General features: G+C 44.1%; 1 long non-coding RNA gene across 1 annotated transcript; it reads left to right on the top strand.

Moving 5' to 3' along the window:
* Nucleotides 1-2,190: 2,190 nt before the first annotated feature.
* On the top strand, nucleotides 2,191-11,887 carry LOC126989227 (uncharacterized). Its single transcript, XR_007743040.1, has 3 exons — nucleotides 2,191-2,343; nucleotides 2,579-3,295; nucleotides 11,626-11,887. It is a non-coding gene; the product is annotated as an uncharacterized LOC126989227 (long non-coding RNA).
* Nucleotides 11,888-12,497: the final 610 nt, after the last annotated feature.

Raw genomic sequence — 12,497 nt, 5'->3', positions numbered from 1 at the left:
AAGAAAGCTTTGGTGCAGTCTGAATATAGTTGCTTACGGTTAAGCTTTGTGACATTTTTTCTCGCTCGAAACATGTCACCGATCACAACTAATTTGGATTTGTCCACATTCGTAAAACCCTTGAGTATTTTGAAATATACGATCAATTTTCCTCGGGGACGATGTTTCTCCAGAAGACCAGGATTTTGTTCGCTTTATTTGCTGTATCAATGCATCGCTGTGTAAATTTGAAGGTTTGACGCGATTTTGGCACCCAGGTCCCTGACACACTGAACGATTTTGAGTTTCACGCCACTCATTTCATAGTCGGACCTCTTAGTTTGTGTTCGAACTTGAAGAATATTGAGGAGCATCTTCCACCTATCAAACCAAGCTGAAATATAATGCAAATCTTCTTGGATGCTTTGTCTGTCTGTTTGAGGGGTCGAATTACCAATCTTTGTGTCGTCTGCAAATTTACTGATGAGATTCTTGAGTCGTTGATGTAAACTATAAATAGCACTGGGCCAAGGATTGAACTCTAAGAGACACCGCTAGTGACAGGTGCCACTCTTGAGTCAACACCATCAGTCACCAGTTTTCGCTGTCTGTTGCCCGCCAATTAGCGACCCATTGCTAACTTTACCTTCAACCTCGTAACTGGATTTCCTACAGTTATATATGGTGTGGAACTTTATAAAATAATTTTTAAAAATCAAAATAGACTACGTCCAGTGAAAGAAAAGAGGTCGTTATATAAGGTCAGTAGGTTCGATAAGCAAGACCTTTTGTTACGGAAGCCATGTTGTGAATCCTTAAAAGTAGTGAGTGGCATTCTAGGTAACTCACAAGTATGCTCTCGTGTAGCTTACTCACTACTGAAGTATACTGATAAGCCTGGAAAAATCCGCTACTTTTTTGTCTCTATTCTTAATAATCGGTGTTACTTAGCTATCTTCTTACCCAAAGTAATGATGCCTTGTTTGAAGGACATAACTGAATAAAGATGTGAGAAAGGAGAATATAGTATAGGGTGTATATTGTCTGCTCCTGGACTTTTATTAGTTTTAAAGGGATTGGAGAGCATTAAAAACTTCAACGATAGTTTTTACAAAGTTGTAAGTTTAAAGCGATTCGATTAGTGTCTTATTTTCAATTTGTCTAACTATACCTATTAATATTAGTATTATTGTTATTATAATATTATATATATAATAATTATTATAGTCATAATTAGCATTGTTCTTCTTCTGTTCATTATTATTATTTTTAGTGCTGCCTGTAGAGGTGGTAAGCAGGGGTATCTTGGGCGACCCAACCCATTAGTGGAGCAGTCGAATGATATTTTTAATGGCTGCGGTGTTGTAAGACTTCCTTGGGCCTTTCTGCCCCCCGGTGCTCTACTTAATCGATGTCGTTAAAGTTACGGTTGATTGTAGATCTGAACAGCGTTTGTAGAATCTTCCCCAAACACGGCGATGGTTGAAAATTGGCTGCGGCTTGCGGTGGAACTCGGACCAAGGTTTTTTTTTTTTTTTTTTTTTTTTTTTTACAACAAAGGAGGCAGCTCAAGGGCACACACAAAAAAAGAAAATAATAATAAAAAAAAGCCCACTACTCGCTGCTCCTAAAAAAGAAACAATAGAGGTGGCCGAAAGCAAGATCAAATACGGGAGGAGAGGTGTCCTGATACCCTCCTCTTAAAAGAGTTCAAGTCGTAGGCAGGAGGAAATACAGATGAAGGAAGATTGTTCCAGAGTTTACCAGCGTGAGAGATGAAAGAGTGAAGATGCTGGTTAACTCTTGCATAAGGGGTTGGACAGTATAGGGATGAGCATGAGTAGAAAGTCGAGTGCAGCGAGGCCGCGGGAGGGGGGGAGGCATGCAGTTAGCAAGTTCAGAAGAGCAGTCAGCGTGGAAATATCGATAGAAGATAGAAAGAGAGGCAACATTGCGGCGGAATTTAAGAGGTAGAAGACTATCAGTATGAGGAGGAGAGCTGATGAGACGAAGAGCCTTAGCCTCCACTCTGTCCAGAAGAGCTGTGTGAGTGGAGCCCCCCCACACATGAGATCCATACTCCATACGAGGGCGGACAAGGCCCCTGTATATGGACAGCAACTGTGCAGGGGAGAAGAACTGGCGGAGACGGTACAGAACGCCCAGCCTCGAGGAAGATGATTTAGTAAGAGATGAGATACGAAGTTTCCAGGTTTTTTTTTTTTTTTTTTTTTTTACAGCAAAGGAGACAGTTCAAGGGCACACAAAAAGCAAACATTAATAAAAAAAAAAAGCCCGCTACTCACTGCTCCTAAAAAGAATCCAAAGAGGTGGCCGAAAGATAGGTCAGTTTCGGGAGGAGAGGTGTCCTGATACCCTTCTCTTGAAAGAGTTTAAGTCGTAGGCAGGAGGAAATACAGATGAAGGAAGATTGTTCCAGAGTTTCCATTTTTTTTTTTTTTTTTTTTTTTTTACAGCAAAGGAGACAGTTCAAGGGCACACAAAAAGCAAACATTAATAAAAAAAAAGCCCGCTACTCACTGCTCCTAAAAAGAATCCAAAGAGGTGGCCGAAAGATAGGTCAGTTTCGGGAGGAGAGGTGTCCTGATACCCTCCTCTTGAAAGAGTTTAAGTCGTAGGCAGGAGGAAATACAGATGAAGGAAGATTGTTCCAGAGTTTACCAGCGTGAGGGATGAAAGAGTGAAGATGCTGGTTAACTCTTGCATAAGGGGTTTGGACAGTATAGGGATGAGCATGAGTAGAAAGTCGAATGCAGCGGGGCCGCGGGAGGGGGGGAGGCATGCAGTTAGCAAGTTCAGAAGAGCAGTCAGCGTGGAAATATCGATAGAAGATAGAAAGAGAGGCAACATTGCGGCGGAATTTAAGAGGTAGAAGACTATCAGTATGAGGAGGAGAGCTGATGAGACGAAGAGCCTTAGCCTCCACTCTGTCCAGAAGAGCTGTGTGAGTGGAGCCCCCCCACACATGAGATGCATACTCCATACGAGGGCGGACAAGGCCCCTGTATATGGACAGCAACTGTGCAGGGGAGAAGAACTGGCGGAGACGGTACAAAACGCCCAGCCTCGAGGAAGCTGATTTAGTAAGAGATGAGATATGAAGTTTCCAGTTGAGATTTTGAGTTAAGGATAGACCGAGAATGTTTAGTGTTGAGGAAGGTGATAGCTGGGTGTTGTCAAAGAATAGGGGATAGTTGTTTGGAAGATTGTGTCGAGTGGATAGGTGGAGAAAATGTGTTTTTGAGGCGTTGAAGGACACCAGGTTCTTCTTGCCCCAATCGGAAATAATAGTAAGGTCTGAGGCTAAGCGTTCTGCAGTCTCCAGCCTTGAGTCGTTAAGTTCCTGAAGGGTGGGTCTTCTATTAAAAGAAGTTGAATAATGCAGAGTGGAATCATCGGCGTAGGAATGGATAGGACAGTTCGTTTTGGAAAGAAGATCATCAATGAACAACAGAAAAAGAGTGGGAGATAGGACGGAACCCTGTGGGACACCACTGTTAATAGATTTAGGAGAAGAACAGTGACCGTCTACCACGGCAGAAATAGAACGGTCAGAAAGGAAACTGGAGATAAAGGTACAGAGAGAAGGATAAAAACCGTAGGAGGGTAGTTTTGAAAGCAAAGATTTGTGCTAGACCCTATCAAAAGCTTTTGATATGTCCAGCGCAAGAGCAAAAGTTTCACCGAAACGGCTAAGAGAGGATGACCAAGAGTCAGTTAAGAAGGCTAGGAGATCACCAGTAGAACGCCCCTTGCGGAACCCATACTGACGATCAGATAGAAGGTCAGAAGTGGAAAGGTGCTTTTAAATCTTCCGGTTAAGGATTGATTCAAAAGCTTTAGATAGACAAGAAAGTAAAGCAATAGGACGGTAGTTTGAGGGATTGGAGCGGTCACCCTTCTTAGGTACAGGCTGTATGAAGGCATACTTCCAGCAAGAAGGAAAGGTAGATGTTGACAGGCAGAGGCGAAAGAGTTTGACCAGGCAGGGTGACAGCACGGAGGCACAGTTTTTAAGGACAATAGGAGGCACTCCATCAGGTCCATAAGCCTTCTGAGGATTGAGGCCAGAGAGGGCTTAGAAAACATCATTTTGAAGAATCTGTATAACAGGCATAAAGGAGTCAGAGGGGGGATGAGTAGGAGGAATATGCCCAGAATCGTCCAGAGTGGAGTTTTTAGAAAAAGTTTGAGAGAAGAGTTCAGCCTTAGAAATAGATGAGACGGCAGTGTTGCCGTCAGGACTGAGGAGTGGAGGGAAAGATGAAGAAGTGAAGTTGGAGGAGATGTTTTTGGCTAGATGCCAGAAGTCACGGGAAGAGTTAGAGAAAGCAAGGTTTTGACATTTTCTATTAATGAAAGAATTTTTGGTTAGTCGGAGAATAGATTTGGCACGATTTCGGGCAGAAATGTAAAATTCATAATTAGCATTAGTTTGAAGGCTCTGGTACCTTTTGTGAGCTACCTCTCTATCATTGACAGCACGAGAACAAGCGTGATTAAACCAAGGCTTTTTTGCGTGAGGAGTAGAGAAAGAACGAGGAATGTATGCCTCTATTCCAGAGACAATCACCTCTGTGATGCGCTGAGCACACACAGAGGGGTTTCTATCCAGGAAGCAATAATCATTCCACGGGAATGGAAAGTACATCCTCAGGTCGTCCCACCGAGCTGAAGCAACATGCCAGAAGCATCGCCTCTTCGGTGGGTCCAGAGGGTGTACAGGAGCGATAGGACAGGATGCAGAAATAAGATTGTGATCGGAGGAGCCCAACGGAGAGAACAGTTTGACAGAATAAGCAGAAGGGTTTGAGGTAAGGAAGAGGTCTAGAATGTTGGGCCGATCTCCAAGACGGTCGGGAATACGTGTAGGGTGCTGGACCAACTGCTCTAGGTCGTTGAGGATAGCAAAGTTGTAGGCTTGTTCACCAGGATGGTCAGTGAAAGAGGATGAAAGCCAAAGCTGGTGGTGAACATTGAAATCTCCTAAAAATGGAGATTTCAGAGAGAGTGGATCAAGATGTGCTCCACTTTATAATCCAAATAGCCAAATAATTTTACATAGTTGGTAGAGTTAGGTGAGAGATAAACAGCACAGATGTATTTAGTAATAGAATGACAGTGAAGTCTTAACCAGATGGTGGAAAATTCAGAAGAGTCAAGGTCGTGGGCACGAGAGCAAGTGATGTCGTTGCGCACGTAGGCACAACATCCAGCTTTGGATTGAAATTTAGGATAGAGATAGTAGGAGGGAACAGAGTAGAGATTGCTGTCAGTAGCCTCAGAAACCTGTGTTTCGGTAAGGAAGAGAAGGTGAGGTTTAGAGGAGGAGAGATGATGTTCCACAGAATGAAAATTAGAGCGAAGACCGCGAATGTTGCAGAAATTGAGAAGAAAGAGGTTCGAGGAGTTATCATGACACCTCTCGGGTCGGCAGCCAGAAGGAGAGTCCTCCCTGGGGGAATTTGTGGTCCCCCCCCCCAGTCGGGGACTCCGAGGCTTGGTGTATGTGCGCCATTTTGAAATTTTGATTTTGGGAAAAGGTGTATATGTTGTGTGAATGTAGTGTGGTGTGGATAAAGAGAGGATCTGTCTTTAGAGAGCATGCTGAACTACTCTCCGGTGCTGGTGAGACAATAGGGAAACGGTTAGTGAGGACATGGGAAGGGTCTTTGGAGGGCTTCAGCTCCCTTCTCACCTCCCATATATACCTCACCGGGAGTGGCTTGCGCCCGTTCGGTAGGTGTCTTCCTACCTACTCCAGCCAGTTGAGAATTTGAGTTAAGGATAGACCGAGGATGTTTAGTGTTGAGGAAGGTGATAGCTGGGTGTTGTCAAAGAATAGGGGATAGTTGTTTGGAAGATTGTGTCGAGTGGATAGGTGGAGAAACTGCGTTTTTGAGGCGTTGAAGGACACCAGGTTCTTCTTGCCCCAATCGGAAATAATAGTAAGGTCGGAGGCTAAGCGTTCTGCAGCCTCCAGCCTTGAGCCGTTAAGTTCCTGTAGGGTGGGTCTTCTATTAAAAGAAGTTGAGTAATGCAGAGTGGAATCATCGGCGTAGGAATGGATAGGACAGTTCGTTTTGGAAAGAAGATCATCAATGAACAACAGAAAAAGAGTGGGAGATAGGACAGAACCCTGTGGGACACCACTGTTAATAGATTTAGGGGAAGAACAGTGACCGTCTACCACGGCAGAAATAGAACGGTCAGAAAGGAAACTGGAGATAAAGGTACAGAGAGAAGGATAGAAACCGTAGGAGGGTAGTTTGGAAAGCAAAGATTTGTGCCAGACCCTATCAAAAGCTTTTGATATGTCCAGCGCAATAGCAAAAGTTTCACCGAAACGGCTAAGAGAGGGTGACCAAGAGTCAGTTAAGAAGGCTAGGAGATCACCAGTAGAACGCCCCTTGCGGAACCCATACTGGCGATCAGATAGAAGGTCAGAAGTGGAAAGGTGCTTTTGAATCTTCCGGTTAAGGATTGATTCAAAAGCTTTAGATAGACAAGAAAGTAAAGCTATAGGACGGTAGTTTGAGGGATTGGAGCGGTCACTCTTCTTAGGCACAGGCTGTATGAAGGCATACTTCCAGCAAGAAGGGAAGGTAGATGTTGACAGGCAGAGGCGAAAGAGTTTGACCAGGCAGGGTGACAGCACGGAGGCACAGTTTTTAAGGACAATAGGAGACACTCCATCAGGTCCATCAGCCTTCTGAGGATTGAGGCCAGAGAGGGCATAGAAAACATCATTTTGAAGAATCTTTAAAACAGGCATAAAGGAGGAATATGCCCAGAATCGTCCAGAGTGGAGTTTTTAGAAAAAGTTTGAGAGAAGAGTTCAGCCTTAGAGATAGATGAGACGGCAGTGTTGCCGTCAGGACTGAGGAGTGGAGGGAAAGATGAAGAAGTGAAGTTGGAGGAGATGTTTTTGGCTAGATGCCAGAAGTCACGGGAAGAGTTAGAGAAAGGAAGGTTTTGGCATTTTCTATTAATGAAAGAATTTTTGGTTAGTCGGAGAATAGATTTGGCACGATTTCGGGCAGAAATGTAAAGTTCATAATTAGCATTAGTTTGAAGGCTCTGGTACCTTTTGTGAGCTACCTCTCTATCATTGACAGCACTAAAACAAGCGTGATTAAACCAAGGCTTTTTAGCGTGAGGAGTAGAGAAAGAACGAGGAATGTATGCCTCCATTCCAGAGACAATCACCTCTGTGATGCGCTGAGCACACACAGAGGGGTCTCTATCCTGGAAGCAATAATCATTCCACGGGAAATCGGAAAAGTACATCTTCAGGTCGTCCCACCGAGCTGAAGCAAAATGCCAGAAGCATCGCCTCTTCGGTGGGTCCAGAGGGTGTACAGGAGCGATAGGACAGGATGCAGAAATAAGATTGTGATCGGAGGAGCCCAACGGAGAGAACAGTTTGACAGAATAAGCAGAAGGGTTTGAGGTAAGGAAGAGGTCTAGAATGTTGGGCCGATCTCCAAGACGGTCGGGAATACGTGTAGGGTGCTGGACTTATTCTCCTCCTCCTCCTCCTCCTCCTCTTCCTTTCACTTTCCCTTTCTCGTTGCCTTAACGCTTCCCTTTCTTTCTCCCTTTCGTTTTACCTATACCTTTACTTATTCTCCTCCTCCTCCTCCTCCTCCTCCTCTTCCTTTCACTTTCCCTTTCTCGTTGCCTTAACGCTTCCCTTTCCCTTTCTTTTTCCCTTTCGTTTTACCTATACCTTTACTTATTCTCCTCCTCCTCCTCCTCCTCCTCCTTCTCTTAATCCTCTTCATATCCTCCTCCTCCTCCCCCTGTTTTAATATTTTTTCAAGTCCTTGTTGAAAAAAAAACTACGTGACATCCTGAGTCTCCTTGATAATATAACTGTGCGATAACGAACACAGTTGTATAGTCTGAGCGGACGTGAAATTAAGGCGATAACATTACATAGATGTATTGGACGAGCGAGTGGAATATGATTAACATTTCTAAACGGAGGCAAAGTAAAGAGAAAACTTTCTTCTCACATTCACTCTACCTTTTTCTTCTCCTTAAGTCTGGTCTCGATGTTGGTCTGTGGTCTTATTTTGGTCTTGGTCTACTCATGTTCACCGCCACTGACCGATTCGTCGAGCTGTGTCCTCTCAACCCGCCGCCTGCTCCCTCCCTCCCTCTCTCCCTCCCTCCCTCTCTCCCTCGCTCCCTCCCTCCCTCCCCGCCATATCTCCCATCCACGCCAATAATCACAGAATCATCAAACGAGACTTCCACCTTCTTCTTCAATATCTTATGGAAGCGTAACAGAGTGTTGAGGCGACCTCAAACCCCGTCCCATTCATGTGTTTAACCCTGTCCAAAGAACAAAAACACGGAAGACTGTTAGTCAGTAATTCACATGGATCTTTATCCATCTAATCTCTCCTAATTTCTCCACGACGTCCGTCCACCTCTACACCGTCCCTAGAAGCGTAGCAGTTTGGTTATATCAGCTCTCAAAACATGGTCCTTTTATGGCCCTGAGATCCTGGTTCATGCAACAAAAATAAATTTAGCTTGCCAGCAAATCAGTCTTGTTCCTCATTTCCTTCAATATAACCAAAACAAGCCTTCATTTTCCCATCCACAGTACCTACTTGGAAAGCGTAAACAAAACCTACATTAAAGGAAGGTCCATTTAGAGCATTCAACTTGTCTAATATAACCAGAACTAAAAGTCAGTCAGTCTTGTCTTTCTCATTGCCTTCAAAATAACCAAAAAAGTCCTTCACCTTCCCATCCACAGTACTTCGAAACCGTAAACAACAACTGAATCAAGGGAAGGCCCATTTAAGCTATCATCTCGTCCATTATAACCAAACCCCAAAACAACTAGTCTCGTCCCTCCTATTGCTTTAAAAATCACTAGAGAAGGGCTTTAGCTTCCCATCCACAGTCTTTATGAAAGCGTAAACAAAAACATTCTGAAGGGAAGGCCCATTTATAGCCATCAGCTCGTCTAATATGACCTAGCCCCCAGAATCAGTCAGTCCTCTTACTCCTATTGCCTTGAAAATCATCGGAAAAGGCCTTCATCCTCCTATCCATAGTCCTTTGAAAACGTAAACAAAAAACTCTAAAAGGATGACCCATTTACATCATTCAAATTGTCCTATAATAACCAATCCAAGCCAGCCAGCCAGTTTGCGAGACAGTCAGACGCCCTTTCTTACCTCCCTCCCTCCCTCCTTTCCGCCCTCCATCCTCTACTATCTTAATCCCTCTCCTTTACTTCCTATGCCACACAGGTCATACCCAACCAGTCAGTCAATAACAGTATAATTCCCCTCGTACGGTTTCAATCCTTGCCCCTCTCTCTCTCTCTCTCTCTGTCTCTGTCTCTCCCTGTCTCTCTCTCTCTCTCTCTCTCTCTCTCTCTCTCTCTCTCTCTCTCTCTCTCTCTATCATCTCTCTCTCTCTCTCTCTCTCTCTCTCTCTCTCTCTCTCTCTCTCTCTCTCTCTCTCTCTCTCTCTCTCTCTCTCTCAACACCTGTCTGAGATATTAAAAAGGATGTATATGTGAATTTCTTCGCCTGTGTGTGTGTACTAAGTGGTGTGTGTATGTGTGTCTTATGTGAGTGTATATGTCTGTCTGTGGCCGTATGCATGGGATTTGTGTATGTCTGTTACTGTGGGTGTATGTATGGGAGTGGTGTATGTCTGTATGTGTGGGTTTTGTCTGTCTGTAGGTGTATGTCTATCTGTGTGGGTTTATGTCTATCTGTGTGGGTTTTGTCTGTCTGTGGATGTATGTCTATCTGTGTGGGTGTATGTCTATCTGTGTGGGTTTATATCTATCTGGGTGGATTTTGTCTGTCTGTGTGGGTTTTGTCTGTCTGTGGGTGTATGTCTATCTGTGTGGGTTTATGTCTATCTGTGTGGGTTTATGTCTATCTGTGTGGGTTTTGTCTGTCTGTGGGTGTATGTCTATCTGTGTGGGTTTATGTCTATCTGTGTGGGTTTTGTCTGTCTGTGTGGATTTTGTCTGTCTGTGTGGGTTTTGTCTGTCTGTGGGTGTATGTCTATCTGTGTGGGTTTATGTCTATCTGTGTGGGTTTTGTCTGTCTGTGTGGGTTTTGTCTATCTGTGTGGGTTTTGTCTGTCTGTGGGTGTATGTCTATCTGTGTGGGTTTTGTCTGTCTGTGTGGGTTTTGTCTATCTGTGTGGGTTTTGTCTGTCTGTGGGTGTATGTCTATCTGTGTGGGTTTATGTCTATCTGTGTGGGTTTTGTCTGTCTGTGGGTGTATGTCTATCTGTGTGGGTTTATGTCTATCTGTGTGGGTTTTGTCTGTCTGTGGGTTTTGTCTGTCTGTGTGGGTTTTGTCTATCTGTGTGGGTTTTGTCTATCTGTGTGGGTTTTGTCTGTCTGTGTGGGTTTTGTCTGTCTGTGTGGGTTTTGTCTATCTGTGTGGGTTTTGTCTGTCTGTGTGGGTTTTGTCTGTCTGTGTGGGTTTTGTCTATCTGTGTGGGTTTTGTCTGTATGTGTGGGTTTTGTCTATCTGTGTGGGTTTTGTCTGTCTGTGTGGGTTTTGTTATCTGTGTGGGTTTTGTCTGTCTGTGTGGGTTTTGTCTATCTGTGTGGGTTTTGTCTGTCTGTGTGGGTTTTGTTATCTGTGTGGGTTTTGTCTGTCTGTGTGGGTTTTGTCTATCTGTGTGGGTTTTGTCTGTCTGTAGGTGTATGTCTATCTGTGTGGGTTTATGTCTATCTGTGTGGGTTTTGGCTGTCTGTGTTATTTTTTTTTTTTTTTTACAACAAAGGAGGCAGCTCAAGGGCACACAAAAATAGAAAACAATAATAAAAAAAAAGCCCGCTACTCGCTGCTCCTAAAAAAGAAACAAAAGAGGTGGCCGAAAGGAAGATCAAATACGGGAGGAGAGGTGTCTTGATACCCTCCTCTTGAAAGAGTTCAAGTCGTAGGCAGGAGGAAATACAGATGAAGGAAGATTGTTCCAGAGTTTACCAGCGTGAGGGAGGAAAGAGTGAAGATGCTGGTTAACTCTTGCATAAGGGGTTTGGACAGTATAGGGATGAGCATGAGTAGAAAGTCGAGTGCAGCGGGGCCGCGGGAGGGGGGGAGGCATGCAGTTAGCAAGCTCAGAAGAGCAGTCAGCGTGGAAATATCGATAGAAGATAGAAAGAGAGGCACCATTGCGGCGGAATTTAAGAGGTAGAAGACTATCAGTATGAGGAGGAGAGCTGATGAGACGAAGAGCCTTAGCCTCCACTCTGTCCAGAAGAGCTGTGTGAGTGGAGCCCCCCCACACATGAGATGCATACTCCATACGAGGGCGGACAAGGCCCCTATATATGGACACCAACTGTGCAGGGGATAAGAATTGGCGGAGACTTTACAGAACGCCCAGCCTCGAGGAAGCTGATTTAGTAAGAGATGAGATATGAAGTTTCCAGTTGAGATTTTGAGCTAAGGATAGACCGAGGATGTTTAGTGTTGAGGAAGGTGATAGCTGGGTGTTGTCAAAGAATAGGGGATAGTTGTTTGGAAGATTGTGTCGAGTGGATAGGTGGAGAAACTGTGTTTTTGAGGCGTTGAAGGACACCAAGTTCTTCTTGCCCCAATCGGAAATAATAGTAAGGTCTGAGGCTAAGCGTTCTGCAGCCTCCAGCCTTGAGTCGTTAAGTTCCTGAAGGGTGGGTCTTCTGTTAAAAGAAGTTGAATAATGCAGAGTGGAATCATCGGCGTAGGAATGGATAGGACAGTTCGTTTTGGAAAGAAGATCATCAATGAACAACAGAAAAAGAGTGGGAGATAGGACAGAACCCTGTGGGACACCACTGTTAATAGATTTAGGGGAAGAACAGTGACCGTCTACCACGGCAGAAATAGAACGATCAGAAAGGAAATTGGAGATAAAGGTACAGAGAGAAGGATAGAAACCGTAGGAGGGTAGTTTAGAAAGCAAAGATTTGTGCCAGACCCTATCAAAAGCTTTTGATATGTCCAGCGCAATAGCAAAAGTTTCACCGAAACGGCTAAGAGAGGATGACCAAGAGTTAGTTAAGAAGGCTAGGAGATCACCAGGGTGTATGTCTATCTGTGTGGGTTTATGTCTATCTGTGTGGGTTCTGTCTGTCTGTGGGTGTATGTCATAGCTGGGCACGATAACAGAAAACCTTATTCCCGATAACCGATAACTGATAATGAAAAACCTTATCGGCGATAACCGATATTCGTTAACTAGAAACAAAAATATAGGCGATAACCGATAACCGATACCCGATATAAATCCACAATTCCGATACTGGCTAGCGATAAGTCCGATAGGCGAAAACGATACTATATTGATATTTCAGATAGAACAACATTGATGATTTAAAATTTTCATTATCTGTATTTTAGGAAACTTACAAAACCTTAAAACCACACGTTGACACGTACATATGGACGGTAATACTAGAAATGCCTGAACCGGTGTTGTGTTATTTGGCGTCCCCACCGTCAAAAATT

Source organism: Eriocheir sinensis, unplaced genomic scaffold, assembly GCF_024679095.1.
Source record: "Eriocheir sinensis breed Jianghai 21 unplaced genomic scaffold, ASM2467909v1 Scaffold1102, whole genome shotgun sequence".
Classification (NCBI taxonomy): Eukaryota; Metazoa; Arthropoda; class Malacostraca; order Decapoda; family Varunidae; genus Eriocheir; species Eriocheir sinensis.
The sequence above is the reverse complement of the archived record's forward strand: the minus strand, read 5'-3'. Positions and strand labels throughout refer to the sequence as shown.